Here is a 15722-nt window from a genome sequence, read left to right as displayed (position 1 = left end):
TTGGTCTAGTTTTACAATAAACATCACTGCGCATACTCGCGGCACGGTAGCGCAGCGGTAGAGTTGCTGCTACTCAGCGCCGGAGACTCAGGTTCGATCCTGACTACGGGTGCTGCACTGTAAGGAGTTTGTACGTTCTCCCCGTGACCTGCGTGGGTTTTCTCCGAGATCTTCGGTTTCCTCCCACACTCCAAAGACGTACAGGGTATGTAGGTTAATTGGCTGGGTAAATGTAAAAATTGTCCCTAGCGGGTGTAGGATAGTGTTAATGTACGGGGATCACTGGGCGGCACGGACTTGGAGGGCCGAAAATGCCTGTTTCCGGCTGTATATATATGATATGATATGATATGAATATATCACATGATATGATCTTGATTTAGATAACCACATGACATAAATCGCACCATTCTGGTCGTGTAAGAAAATAACTGCAGATGCTGGTACAAATCGAAGGTATTTATTCACATAATGCTGGAGTAACTCAGCAGGTCAGGCAGCATCTCAGGAGAGAAGGAATGGGTGACGTTTCGGGGTCGAGACTCTTCTTCAGTCTGAAGAAGGGTCTCGACCCGAAACGTCACCCATTCCTTCTCCCCTGAGATGCTGCCTGACCTGCTGAGTTACTCCAGCATTTTGTGAATAAATCGCATCATTCTGGTACTCAGTTCTTAAAGTCGTAGTTACCATCGTATAGACTGCAGCCTCCCTGACTTACTTGGTTTTATCTGTATCTCTTTCACCCCCACGATTCCAAAACTTCCCCAACCGCACACGCCCTGAAGTTTGTGATGTTTGTGGGTGATGGAAGCCAACTGTTCAGTGCGGAACGGATGGCGTTTCCCAGCACGTTCCCTCCCAGTCAGTAGGAAGACATGAGATCTCTCCGATAATCCTTCCACCAATTGTCATCGACACCTGCCCCCTGGTTCCGCGACGCTTGCCCTTCCTAGATGCTCTATCCAGTTCTCACAAACCGTCTCTAATTTGCTCCCTCCATCTTTAGCCAGAGGGTGGTGAATCTGTGGAACTCTCTGCCACAGAAGGCCGTGGAGGCCAAGTCAGTGGATATTTTTAAGGCAGAGAGATAGATAGATTCTTGATTAGTACGGGTGTCAAGAGGTTTATGGGGAGAAGTCAGGAGAATGGGGTTCGGAGGGAGAGATGGATCAGCCAAGATTGAATGGTGGAGTAGACTTGATGGGCCGAATGGCCTAATTCTACTCCAATCACTTATGACCTTATGACCTCTATTCCTAAGCAAACAACCACAGTCTTTCCAATCTTTCCCCACAGCTAAAACTTTTGGTGACGTCCTCATAAATCTTCTTTGCACACTTTCACAAACAATTCTACTTTCTCGGTGACATGATAAATGCAACTGTACACAGTACTCAAGTGGTGATCAAACTGTTGATGATCACAGTCTCAGCATGATAGATCGCACGTATTTTCTGCCTTCTTTAATAAAGAACCCCATACGTCTTTAAAACTGTCTCATTGGCCCGTCTTACTATCTTTCGGCATCAATGGACGTACGCTTCAAGATCCCTCTGTTCCTCCAAATTGCTCAAGATCCTCCCATTGATTGTGCGTTTCCTTGCCTTGCACTTTCACAAACGCAGTGCATGTCCACCAGTGGTTTTTCGGCAGCAGCGGTCCACGGTGCCGGTGGCACAATCGGGCGGTCACGGTGGAGCCCCGGTAGAGTTGCTGCCTTACAGCGCCAGAGACTCGGGCTCGATCCTGACCGCAATTCTTGCTATTGAGGGCGTGCAGCGTAGGTTCACTAGGTTAATTCCCGGAATGGCGGGACTGTCGTATGTTGAAAGACTGGAGCGACTGGGCTTGTATACACTGGAATTTAGAAGGATGAGAGGGGATCTTATCGAAACGTATAAGATTATCGAGGGATTAGAGGCAGGAAACATGTTCCCAATGTTGGGGAGTCCAGAACCAGGGGCCACAGTTTAAGAATAAGGGGTAGGCCATTTAGAACAGAGATGAGGAAAAACTTTTTCAGTCAGAGAGTTGTAAATCTGTGGAATTCTCTGCCTCAGAAGGCAGTGGAGGCCAGTTCTCTGAATGTATTCAAGAGAGAGCTAAATAGAGCTCTTAAGGATAGCGGAGTCAGGGGGTATGGGGAGAAGGCAGGAACGGGGTACTGATTGAGAATGATCAGCCATGATCACAGTGAATGGCGGTGCTGGCTCGAATGGCCTCCTCCTGCACCTATTGTCTATTGTCAATTTCCACCTTAAAAATACCCAATGTCGGCCTCCACAGCCATCTTTGGCAATGAACTCCACAGATTCACCATCCTCTGACCAAAGAATTTTCTCCTCGTCTCCTTTATAAAGGTACGTCTTTTTATTCTGAGGCTGTGCACTCTGGTCCTATGCTCTCCAACTAGTTGAAACTTCCTCTCCCATGGTCTGCATCACTCTATTCCCTGCCTGTCCATGCGCCGGTCTAAGTGCCTCTTAAACATTGCATCGTGCGTGGTTCCACCATTTCCCTGGTCAGGGGGTATGGGGAGAAGGCAGGAACGGGGTACTGATTGACAATGATCAGCCATGATCACATTGAGGATAGCAAAAGTTTTTTTAGGTACGTGAAGAGGAAAAAAATAGTCAAGGCAAATGTGGGTCCCTTGAAGACAGAAGCAGGGGAATTTATTATGGGGAACAAAGAAATGGCAGACGAGTTAAACCGTTACTTTGGATCTGTCTTCACTGAGGAAGATACACACAATCTCCCAAATGTTCTAGGGGCCGGAGAACCTAGGGTGATGGAGGAACTGAAGGAAATCCACATTAGGCAGGAAATGGTTTTGGGTAGACTGATGGGACTGAAGGCTGATAAATCCCCAGGGCCTGATGGTCTGCATCCCAGGGTACTTAAGGAGGTGGCTCTAGAAATAGTGGAAGCATTGGAGATCATTTTTCAATGTTCTATAGATTCAGGATCAGTTCCTGTGGATTGGAGGATAGCAAATGTTATCCCACTTTTTAAGAAAGGAGGGAGAGAGAAAACGGGTAATTATAGACCAGTTAGTCTGACATCAGTGGTGGGGAAGATGCTGGAGTCAATTATAAAAGACGAAATTGCTGAGCATTTGGATAGCAGTAACAGGATCGTTCCGAGTCAGCATGGATTTACGAAGGGGAAATCATGCTTGACAAATCTACTGGAATTTTTTGAGGATGTAACTAGGAAAATTGACAGGGGAGAGTCAGTGGATGTGGTGTACCTCGACTTTCAGAAAGCCTTCGACAAGGTCCCACATAGGAGATTAGTGGGCAAAATTAGGGCACATGGTATTGGGGGTAGGGTACTGACATGGATAGAAAATTGGTTGACAGACAGAAAGCAAAGAGTGGGGATAAATGGGTCCCTTTCGGAATGGCAGGCAGTGACCAGTGGGGTACCGCAAGGTTCGGTGCTGGGACCCCAGCTATTTACGATATACATTAATGACTTAGACGAAGGGATTAAAAGTACCATTAGCAAATTTGCAGATGATACTAAGCTGGGGGGTAGTGTGAATTGTGAGGAAGATGCAATAAGGCTGCAGGGTGACTTGGACAGGTTGTGTGAGTGGGCGGATACATGGCAGATGCAGTTTAATGTAGATAAGTGTGAGGTTATCCACTTTGGAAGTAAGAATAGAAAGGCAGATTATTATCTGAATGGTGTCAAGTTAGGAGGAGGGGGAGTTCAACGAGATCTGGGTGTCCTAGTGCATCAGTCAATGAAAGGAAGCATGCAGGTACAGCAGGCAGTGAAGAAAGCCAATGGAATGTTGGCCTTCATAACAAGAGGAGTTGAGTATAGGAGCAAAGAGGCCCTTCTATAGTTGTACCGGGCCCTGGTGAGACCGCACCTGGAGTACTGTGTGCAGTTTTGGTCTCCAAATTTGAGGAAGGATATTCTTGCTATGGAGGGCGTGCAGCGTAGGTTCACTAGGTTAATTCCCGGAATGGCGGGACTGTCGTATGTTAAAAGGCTGGAGCGATTGGGCTTGTATACACTGGAATTTAGAAGGATGAGGGGGGATCTTATTGAAACATATAAGATAATTAGGGGATTGGACACATTAGAGGCAGGAAACATGTTCCCAATGTTGGGGGAGTCCAGAACAAGGGGCCACAGTTTAAGAATAAAGGGTAGGCCATTTAGAACGGAGATGAGGAAGAACTTTTTCAGTCAGAGAGTGGTGAAGGTGTGGAATTCTCTGCCTCAGAAGGCAGTGGAGGCCAGTTCGTTGGATGCTTTCAAGAGAGAGCTGGATAGAGCTCTTAAGGATAGCGGAGTGAGGGGGTATGGGGAGAAGGCAGGAACGGGGTACTGATTGAGAGTGATCAGCCATGATCGCATTGAATGGCGGTGCTGGCTCGAAGGGCCGAATGGCCTACTCCTGCACCTATTGTCTATTAGAGCAATGTGCCATGTGGAACCATATAAAAATATCAATCACCCTTAGTTTCCTGCACCTCAGCCAATCGTGGATGATTAGTCAATCTTCATTGAATCCCCAGGGCTGTTATTTCTTTGACTAGCCTGCGAGTTAGGACGTTTACAAAAGCCTCAGTAATCTAGCTCCCATTCTCACAATTAATCCCATTGCTTTCTTCTGTACTTTCAAGTGCTGCAATGTGGTGACCAGATCTTTATTGTAAGTGCAAACACACTTATCATCTGCAAGGATCACTTCACTTCTTTGGTTCCATATTGACGTTTTCAATCATTCCCAACACGTGCTTTGCTTCAGTTTATTGCCAGCAAAGGCTCCTGCTCTTTTCCTTGCACGCCATTCTGTTCCCACTTCAGCAAGGGCCTTCTCCTTGACATTCCTTGTCGCTTTTGTGAAGCTTCTCTAGCATTTGCCTTGAAGTTCATCCATCATTTCTGTGGCCAATTCCCCCGTGTGTTTGAAGCCTCCAATGCCGAGTTGCCATCCCCAGAATCATTGAATATTTGCCGACTGAGATCCTCCAGGCCACCTGAACACCGGCAATCCTCCAATCCCCGACCATTGGGGCTTACTGGACAATCAACTACAGATCCATTTCATTTCCATTGATCCTCAGTTTATTTACCTTCAAACTAAGCAAGCCAGTGAAGGTTTGGAAAAGGACACATTCATGTGCAATCATAATAATGATCATAACCATACTTTATTAGCCAAGTATGTTTTGCAACATACGAGGAATTTGGTTTTGCCATACAGTCATACCAATGAAAAGCAAAATACATTTTAACATAAACATCCACCACAGTGACTGGTCCACATTCCTCACTGTGTTTAACTTCTTCCCTTGAGTATAGAAGTTGGGAGGTCATGTTGCAGTTATATAAGACATGATGAGCGTTTGACAACACTGGGCCTCTACTCACTGGAGTTTAGAAGCATCCCAAAATCACTTTTGTCCCATTATTAAAAAATGGCAAATTAGATTGACAAGACATCATCCCCAGAAACCTCCACGAACAATTATGATTTATATTTTTATCTAGATGGTTACTCTAAAAAAAACCACACACACAATATATAATCCATACAAGATACCAAAGAGCCGGGACTGTAATCTGCTAGGTCACGTTTGACCCCCATCCTGGTAAACATCTGACCTGCCATGGAAGCAGGCTCCTCTTCAGTGTTCAATGGTTCTGCGACTTCCTCTGATTTCAATAGACAATAGACAATAGACAATAGACAATAGGTGCAGGAGGAGGCCATTTGGCCCTTTGAGCCAGCACCGCCATTCAATGTGATCATGGCTGATCATTCTCAATCAGTACCCTGTTCCTGCCTCCTCCCCATACCCCCTGACTCCGCTATCCTTAAGAGCTCTATCTAGCTCTCTCTTGAATGCATTCAGAGAATTGGCCTCCATTTCAAGCAACCTCTGATGCTTTGTATCCGGTCCCTGAGATATGTTCACCTTACCCTGAGATATGTCCACCTTACCCTGAGATATGTTCACCTTACCCTGAGATATGTTCACCTTTCCCTGAGATATGTTCACCTTACCCTGAGATATGTTCACCTTACCCTGAGATATGTTCACCTTACACTTGCACAGCTGCTCAGCAAACATAATGGCAACAATGCGAATAGTGTCACAGGTTAGTTCCGCAACACCCTTTCGTAACCGCTGGCACTTTAGAGAGGTTATGGCTTATTGGTGAAAACTCCCTCCGTTAGATCTCGTGAGGAAATTAAAACTAATTTTGCACCTTAAACTGCTCCTCACCTAGCTGTGTTTAGTTTAGTTTCGTTTAGTTTAGAGAGATACAGTGCAGAAACAGGCCCTTCAGCCCACCGAGCCCGTACCGACCAGCGGTCCCGCATATTAACGCTACCCGACACATACTGGGGCCAATTTACATTTATACCAAGCCAATTAACCTACAAACCTGTACGTCTTTGGAGTGTGGAAGGAAACTGAAGATCTTGGAGAAGACCCACGCAGTCACGGGGAGAACGTACAAACTCCGTAGCGACAGCACCCAGAGTCAGGATGGAACCCGGGTCTCTTGCGCTGCAACTCTACCGCTGCGCGACCATGCTGCCTGTTGTTGGTGATGTTGTGTCTCCGCTCTATCCCTTGTTGTGTTGACTTATCGCCAACGCACTTATTATCAGTCTTCACGTCTCTTGCAAGATTCCATTCACAAACTGGCAATCCTGCCCACTGATGCTATCTGTGTGGAGTTTGCACGTTCTCACTGTGACTCTGTGAGTTTCAATAGACAATAGACAATAGGTGCAGGAGGAGGCCATTCGGCCCTTCGAGCCAGCACCGCCATTCAATGTGATCATGGCTGATCATTCTCAATCAGTACCCCGTTCCTGCTTTCTCCCCATACCCCCTGACTCCGCTATCCTTAAGAGCTCTATCTAGCTCTCTCTTGAATGCATTCAGAGACTTGGCCTCCACTGCCTTCTGAGGCAGAGAATTCCACAGCTTCACAACTCTCTGACTGAAAAAGTTTCCTCTGGGTGCTCCGGTTTCCTCCCACATTGTAAAGACATGCGGGCTTGCAGATTAATTGGCTTCTGTAAGGAATGGATGATTGGTGTGGAGGAATGGATGATTGGTGTGGAGGAATGGATGATTGGTGTGGAGGAATGGATGATTGGTGTGGAGGAATGGATGATTGGTGTGGAGGAATGGATGATTGGTGTGGAGGAATGGATGATTGGTGTGGAGGAATGGATGATTGGTGTGGAGGAATGGATGATTGGTGTGGAGGAATGGATGATTGGTACAGGTACGAGGATAGGGAAGGTTTGGAGGGATATGGGCCAAATGCAGGCAGGTGGGACTTCACTTGTAGAATGACCAGAGAACGTAGGTTTAAGGTGAGGGGGGAAAGATTTAACAGGGACTGCAGAGAGAGCGAGAACTCTGGTCACATCACGGTGAAGGAGCGTGTGTGTGTGGCCCGGACATTGGACTGATGGCTGTAGGTCTCTGCTTTGGTTGAGTGCCCTGGGGATTCTCACACACCGACCGCTCTGGTGGCTGTTTATGTTTGATTTTTATGTAATTTGGTATCTTGTTGCTTTTTCTGGCATGATTGTATGGTAAAATCAAATTTCGCTGTACCTTAGTGTACACGCGATAATAAAGGACTATTGAACTGTTGAACTATTCACCCACTCCCCGACCCGTGACCATATCACCACCGTCCTTTACAAGCTCCACTGGCTCCCCATCCACCAGAGAATCCAGTACAAAATCCTCCTCATGACCTACAAAGCCCTCCATAACCTGGCCCCATCCTACCTGACTGACCTCCTCCACAGACACACTCCCACCCGTACCCTCCGCTCTGCCGCTGCCAACCTCCTGTCCCCCCCCATCCGGACCAAACTCAGATCCTGGGGGGACAGGGCTTTCTCCATCGCTGCTCCCACCCTCTGGAACTCACTACCCCAAACCGTCAGAGACTCCTCCTCACTCACCACATTCAAAACATCACTGAAGTCTCACCTGTTCAACACCGCCTTCAACCACTGACCGTCACCTCACCTTATTTTTCCTTTTCTGTTCGTTTACTTATTTATTTATATTTTTTCTATGTTTTAATAAACCCTGTAAAGCGTCTTTGAGTTTTTAGAAAAGCGCTATACAAATGTAATGCATTATTATTATTATTATTATTATTGAACTATTAAACCTGAGGGGTAACTTTCTCACACAAAGCTTGGTAGGTGTATGAAATTAGCTGCCGGAAGAGGCCGTTGAGGCAGGGACTATCGCAACGTTTAAGAAACATTTAGACAGGTACATGGATAGGACAGGTTTGGAGGGATATGGGCCAAACGCAGGCAGGTGGGACTAATGTCGATGGGACATGTTGGTCGGCGTGGGCAAGTTGGGCTGAAGGGCCTGTTTCCACACTATGTCTCTATGACTCCATGACTCTGTGACCACCAGCTCTTGTTCAGACTACTATGTCACCCACCCCCCACCCCTCCACCATCCCTTCTAGAGCTACAGTCAATCAGAAGGGTCTCGACCCGCAACGTCACCCAGTCCTTCTCTCCAGAGATGCTGTCTGTCCCACTGGGTACTCCAGCATTTTGTGTCTAGCTGCAGTTAATGAAAGCAGGTTTGTTGGAAGTTGTGCCAGGAAATTTGAATATTGGGCCCCTCTGATGTACAGTGTGGATCTAATGCAGTCAGTACTGGCTTCACATGGGAATTATTATCATGGACATGCAACACAAAATCTGTATGCTCTCTCCCATTGCAATCAAAGGACTGAGTATTAATGTGATTCCTATGTTTGCTTCCAGCAGCAAACTCCTGGGATTCTGAGATGGAAGGTCAGAGAGCATTCCTTAACACCAAGGTGCTGAATACCTGAGACGACTCCGAGAATGTGAGTCAATGGAGGGGGTCAATTGGATCCTTTGACGCAGGTCAATGCATTTTAGTCGTAAGGACGTCAACAAATATGGACTCAGTGTGGGTGGATGGCTGCAGACCAAGCAAGTAGTTATTAGATGGTGGAGCAAGCAAGCCCCCGAGGCTGTCTATGTATCCCGTGTTTCTATCAGGTCTATTTAGTTTATTGTCATATGTACCGAGGTAAAGAGCAACAAGGTGTCCCTCTGATAGCCTCCAGGTGTGGTGTGAAAATGCCAGCCATCAATAGACAATAGACAATAGGTGCAGGAGTAGGCCATTCAGCCCTTCGAGCCAGCACCGCCATTCAATGTGATCATGGCTGATCATTCTCAATCAGTACCCCGTTCCTGCCTTCTCCCCATACCCCCTGACTCCGCTATCCTTAAGAGCTCTATCTAGCTCTCTCTTGAATGCATTCAGAGAATTGGCCTCCACTGCCTTCTGAGGCAGAGAATTCCACAGATTTACAACTCTCTGACTGAAAAAGTTTTTCCTCATCTCCGTTCTAAATGGCCTACCCCTTATTCCTAAGGGGCTGCCTCCACTCTGACAGTGGTAGCAGCCCATGACAGAGAGGTCAGACTGGGAGTGGGAGTGGGAGTGGGAGGGGGAGTTGAAGTGCTGAGCCACCGGGAGATCAGGTTGGTTAAGGTGGACTGAGCGAAGATCAGAGCCCAACATTACCTTTGTGCCATGTTAAAGAGGGTATCATGCATCTGTACACTGTGGACAGCTCGATTGTAACCATGTACCGTCTTTCCGCTGGCTGGTTAGCACGCAACAAAGAGCTTTACACTGTACCTCAGCACACGTGACAATAAACTAAACTCAACTAAATTAGTTACCGGACGTCAGCAGCAGAGTTGGCCTCCACTGCCTTCAGTTTTAGTTTAGAGATGCAGCGCAGAAAAAGACCCCTTCGGCCCACCTAGTCTGCACCAAAGTACAAAGCGAATTTACAGAAAACTCTGCTTTAAGTGTCGAATAGGTCAGGAGGACACATTATTGGCAACAATGCTGAATACAAGATTCAACTGTCAGCTCCTTATGCCAGTTTACCCACTAAACAAAAATCAGATTCATTTCTGGTTTCTGGAGGGAGAGACAGATTGCATTTTGCAATGATCTTTGGCAAAGATTCTCCTCAAGCATCACCCCTACATTGAGAGAATCAATCTTCAAGTGCAGAGCATATTGTACAGCGATCCCCGCACACTAACACTATCCTCCACACTCACTAGGGACAATTTACATTTCTACCGAAAGAAATTGACCGACAAACCTGCACGTCTTTAGAGTGTGGGAGGAGGCCGAAGATCTCGGAGGAAACCCACGCAGGTCACGTGGAGAACGTACAAACTCCGTACAGACAAGCAACGTAGTCAGAATCGAACCCGGGCCTCTGGCGCTGTAAGGCAGTAGCTCTACCGCTGCGCCACCGCGCAGAAATACGTAATTCTTCAGGGAAATGCTGACTGATATGGCAGAGATAGGACGGACAATCAGTAAAGAAACAGTGGGCTTCCCGAGTGTGGGATCGCTCGGGATGCTGGCTCTGTCTGAGCGACGTGTCCATACTTATGGGATGATTCACGGGTCAGAGCTGGTCTCCGGTCAACATTCCAGAGATTCCCCAACCACATCCCCGGCCAACCAGCCCGCCACAACCTGTGTACGAACCTTGACCCAAAGTCAAAGCAATAGGATGGCTAATGTGCTCACAGCCTTGATTTACAGCCTCCCTCCATTCACGGCCATTACTGACATTACTGCCTTTTGGAGAACACTGCATTCCGATTGACGTCTTGAAAGCATGCAAACAAATGGCGTCAGAATAAAATGGCTTCTTATTCTACACATGAATTTTAAAGAAACGTTTAACTCTAGTTAAAAGACATTCTTTTAGAAGGAGATGAGGAGATATTTCTTTAGTCAGAGAGTGGTGAATCTGTGGACTTTTGCCACAGAAAGCTGTGGAGGCAAAGTCAGGGGATATTTTTAAGCCGGAGATAGATAGACCTTTGATTAGTGCGGGTGACAGGGGCTGTGGCAGGAGAATGGGGTTAGGAGGGAGAGATAGATCAGCCATGATTGAACAGCAGAGTAGATTTGATTGAATTGAATTGAATTGAATTTATTTGTCATTTAAAAAAAAGATAATTTGAACGAAATGTCGTTGTCGTATACAGTCATAGCAATAAAAGGCAGACAAACACACAATGACATGAATTTAACACAAACATCCATCACAGTCACTCTCCTCCAGGAATCTCCTCACTGTGATGGAAGGTAAAAAAACTCCTTGCATCTTCTCCCGTGATCAGGCAGTCGAACTGCTGCATCGAGACGATCGAAGCTCCTGATATTGAAGCCCCCGCCGGGCGATGGAAGATCCTGCGGCCGAGCCGTGCCGGGCGATGAAAGGTCCCACGAATGGGCCGATTCAAGGTTTGCGATTCGGGGCGGGACGAAGCTGCTGTGGCTGGAGCTCCCGAAAAGTCAGTCGCCAACCAGGGACCTGCGAGCTCCTGATGTTATCCCCACCCTGAACAGCCCCACTCGTAATGTGCAGCAAGGAACTGCAGGCGCTGGCTTAAACCGAAGATAGACACAAAAAGCTGGGGTAACTCAGCGGCTCAGCAAGCATCTCTGGAGAAAAGGAATAGGTGACGTTTTGGGTCGAGGCATCTGAAGAAGGGTCACAATCCGAAACGTCACCTGTTCCTTTTCTCCAGGGATGGTGCTGCCTGACCCGCTGAGTTACTCAAGCTTTTTGTGTCGGTCCCACTCATAATGTCTTCCCCTTCCTCACAATTTCCCATTTCCCACTTAAATGGAGTCAATGGAAGGGAGGTTAGTTTGTACGGTGGTCTGGGCTGCATCCACAATTCGCTGCCATTTCTTGCGGTCTTGGATGGAGCCAAGCCAACTGTGATGCATCCCGATAAAATGCTTTCTACGGCGCATCTGTAGAAGTTGGTGAGAGTTGTTGGGGAACACACCGAACTTCCCAAGCCTCCGAATGAAGTAGAGGCCTTGGTGTGTTTGCTCGGTCGTTGCTTCAATAAGGGTGGTGCAGGAGAAGGCATCGATAAACTTGGGGAGGGCACCAGTAAATGGAGGAATTAGGGGAGGGCACCAGTAAATGGGGGAATTAGGGGAGGGCACCAGTAAATGTGGGAATTAGGGGAGGGCACCAGTAAATGGGGGAATTAGGGGAGGGCACCAGTAAATTAAGAATATGGGAAGAGAATAGAAATGAGGTATAGCAGTAGAATGGGATAGCAGATAGAAATGGGAATAGCAGTAGTAAATGGGGAATTAGGGGAGGGCACCAGTAAATGGGGAATTAGGGGAGGGCACCAGTAAATGGAGGAATTGGGGGAGGGCACCAGTAAATGGAGGAATTAGGGGAGGGCACCAGTAAATGGAGGAATTAGGGGAGGGCACCAGTAAATGGGGGAATTAGGGGAGGGCACCAGTAAATGGAGGAATTAGGGGAGGGCACCAGTAAATGGAGGAATTAGGGGAGGCACCAGTAAATGGAGGAATTAGGGGAGGGCACCAGTAAATGGAGGAATTAGGGGAGGGCACCAGTAAATGGGGGAATTAGGGGAGGGCACCAGTAAATGGGGGAATTAGGGGAGGGCACCAGTAAATGTGGAATTAGGGGCGGGCACCAGTAAATGGGGGAATTAGGGGAGGGCACCAGTAAATGGGGGAATTAGGGGAGAGCACCAGTAAATGGGGGAATTAGGGGAGGGCACCAGTAAATGTGAGAATTAGGGGAGGGCACCAGTAAATGTGGAATTAGGGGCGGGCACCAGTAAATGTGGAATTATGGGAGTCATGTAGTGATACAGTGTGGAAGCAGGCCCTTCGGCCCAACTTGTCCGAGCAGGCCAACATATCCCAGCTACACTAGTCTCACCTGCCCGTGGTTGGCCCATATCCCTCCAAACCTGTCCTATCCAGGTACCTGTCTAACTGTTTCTTATATGTTGGGATAGTCCCAACCTCAAATCTGGCAGCTTGTTCAACACCCCCTACCACCCTTTGTGCGAAAAAGATATCCCTCAGATTCCAATTAGATCTTTACCCCTTCACCATAAACCTATGTCCTCTTGTCCTCAATTCATCTGCTCTGGCGCGACACTCTATTCTTCCCTATTAAGCCGTCTGTTGGCTTTATATTTATTGGATATAATAAATTACATCCCAGATAAATAAAAGTCAGAGATGTAAAGCTGAGCCTTTACAAGGCACTGGTACGACTGCATTTGCAGTAATGTGAGCAGTTATGGGCCCCATATCTGAGGAAGGGATATGCTGGCTCTGGAGAGGGTTCAGAGGAGGTTTACAAGAATGATCCTAGGAATGAGTGGGTTGACGTACGATGAGCGTTTGGCGGCACTCGGCCTGTGCTCGCAGGAGTTTGGAAGGACGACCTCATTGAAACTTACCGAATAGTGGAAGGTCTGGAGGGAGTGAATGTGGGAGAGGATGTTTCCACTGGAACTGGAGGCCATAGCCTCAGGATGGAAGGACTTACATTTGGAAAGATGAGTCTGTGGAGTTAATTGCCACAGACGGCTGTGGAGGCTAAGTCAATGGATACAGAGATAGATGGATTCTTCATTGGTGCGAGTGTCGGGGGGAGAAGGCGGGAGAAGGGATCAGCCGTGACTGAGTGACAGAGTGGATTTGACGGGCCGAATGGCCTAATCCTGCTCCTAGAACTTATGAACTTATAAACGGATCAGTCACAATCAAATTGAACGGGCTTGAAGGGCTGAATGGCCACTTCCCAGAGGTGGCCAAGTAAAACTGAGGCCTGTAAGAGAGACAAATCTCTGGAATTCTCTACCCCAGAGGGTTTAGTTTAATTTACAGATACAGAAAGAGCCCCTTCTCTATATTCTGTGGTGCTGCTGTGAGTGAGAATGTCATGGTTCTATCTGAGACATACAATAAAAACATGAAATATAGATACATGTAACATTCTTAAGGGATTGGACGGGCTAGATGCAGGAAAAATGCTCCCGATGTTGGGGGAGTCCAGAACCAGGGGTCAGAGTGTAAGAGTAAGGGGTAGGCCATTTAGGACTGAGATTAGGAAAAAAAAATTTCACCCAGAGAGTTGTGAATCTGTGGAATTCTCTGCCACAGAAGGCAGTGGAGGCCAATTGACTGGATGTTTTCAAGAGAGAGTTGGGAAAAACTCTTGGAGCTAACAGGAATCAGAGGATTTGGGGGGAAAGCAGGAATGGGGTACTGATTTTGGATGGTCAGCCATGATCATATTGATTGGCGGTGCTGGCTCGAAGGGCCGAATGGCCTACTCCTGCACCTGTTTCCATATTTGAGAATCTTTCACTTCTCATTCCCCTTCTTCTTCTCCTCCTCCTCCTTTCCTGTTCATCCAATCCCCATTCCCATTGTTCTCTTAACCCATCCACTTCTCCCCTCTCAACCCTTTCTTTCCAACAACTCCCTAAATACTTTCCCCCCCGCCCCTCTCCTCTGCTCTCACCTCCGAATCTGTCCGACTCTCTCCCAAAAACAGGCTCAGTATGCTGGAGTAACTCACCGTCTCTGGCAGTAACTCAGGCAGCATCTCTGGAGAGAAGGAATGGGTAACGTTTTAGGTCGAGATCCTTGCTTGGACAAAGAGTCAGAGGAAAAGGAGTCCAGAGATATGGAAGGCTAAGGTGTGAAAACGACAGACCAAAGCAGATGCTGCTCAGGAACTGTGGAATGGTTCATTGTTAGCTGAGACATACAATCTGTAATATTTAATCAGGAGGACAGTAGAGCTAATCAGAGACCCAGGATGGGGGAGGGACGGAGAGAGAGAGTGAAAGCAAGTGTTACTTGAAGTTAGAGAAATCAATACTCATATCGCTGGGCTGTAAGCTGCCCAAGCGAAATATGAGGTGCTGTTCCTCCAATTTGCGCTGGGCCTCACTCTGACAGTGGAGGAGGCCCAGGGCAGAAAGGTCAGTGTGGGAATGGCCTCACTCTGACAGTGGAGGAGGCCCAGGGCAGAAAGGTCAGTGTGGGAATGGCCTCACTCTGACAGTGGAGGAGGCCCAGGGCAGCAAGGTCAGTGTGGGAATGGCCTCACTCTGACAGTGGAGGAGGCCCAGGGCAGCAAGGTCAGTGTGGGAATGGGAGAGGGAGTTAGTGTTGAGCAACACGGTAATCGCGTGGGCCTCGGTGTGCTGAGCCAATCTTGCATCTCATTCTCCTTCCTCTCCCATTCTCATACCAATATCAGTTGCAGTATGCCCACCCTTCTCCCCCTCCTTGATAATAACTTAAAAATTCCTAACACTTTAATAATTTAAATATGTCGGAAATCAGTTTTTGTTTAAAAACTCCATTCTGGTTTAGCTTGGTTAAGGTTGAAAGTTCAGAATTCCACAGCTTATTAAAATGCTGCTCAGACATCAAGAAGGGGATTGAACCTGTCTAGACGGGTCCATTTCCTATCTCCTTTGAAGATATCTTGGTGTGTGCTGAACTACCCTGTGGGTGGACCGGTGGCACAGCGGTGAAGTTGCTGCCTTACAGCGCTTAGCTTCCATCCTGACTACGGGCGCTGCCTGTACGGAGTTTGTACGTTCTCCCCGTGACCTGCGTGGGTTTTCTCCGGGATCTTCGGATTCCTCCCACACTCCAAAGATGTACAGGCTTGTAGGTTAATTGGCTTGGTGTAAATCCACTTCGGATCGCTCACCTTGTTGTGGTGAAGAGGCTTGCGTTCCCCCATGATTCCGAGAGTGATGC

Source organism: Rhinoraja longicauda, chromosome 31, assembly GCF_053455715.1.
Source record: "Rhinoraja longicauda isolate Sanriku21f chromosome 31, sRhiLon1.1, whole genome shotgun sequence".
NCBI classification, from domain to species: domain Eukaryota; kingdom Metazoa; phylum Chordata; class Chondrichthyes; order Rajiformes; family Arhynchobatidae; genus Rhinoraja; species Rhinoraja longicauda.
This window is presented reverse-complemented; position numbering follows the sequence as displayed.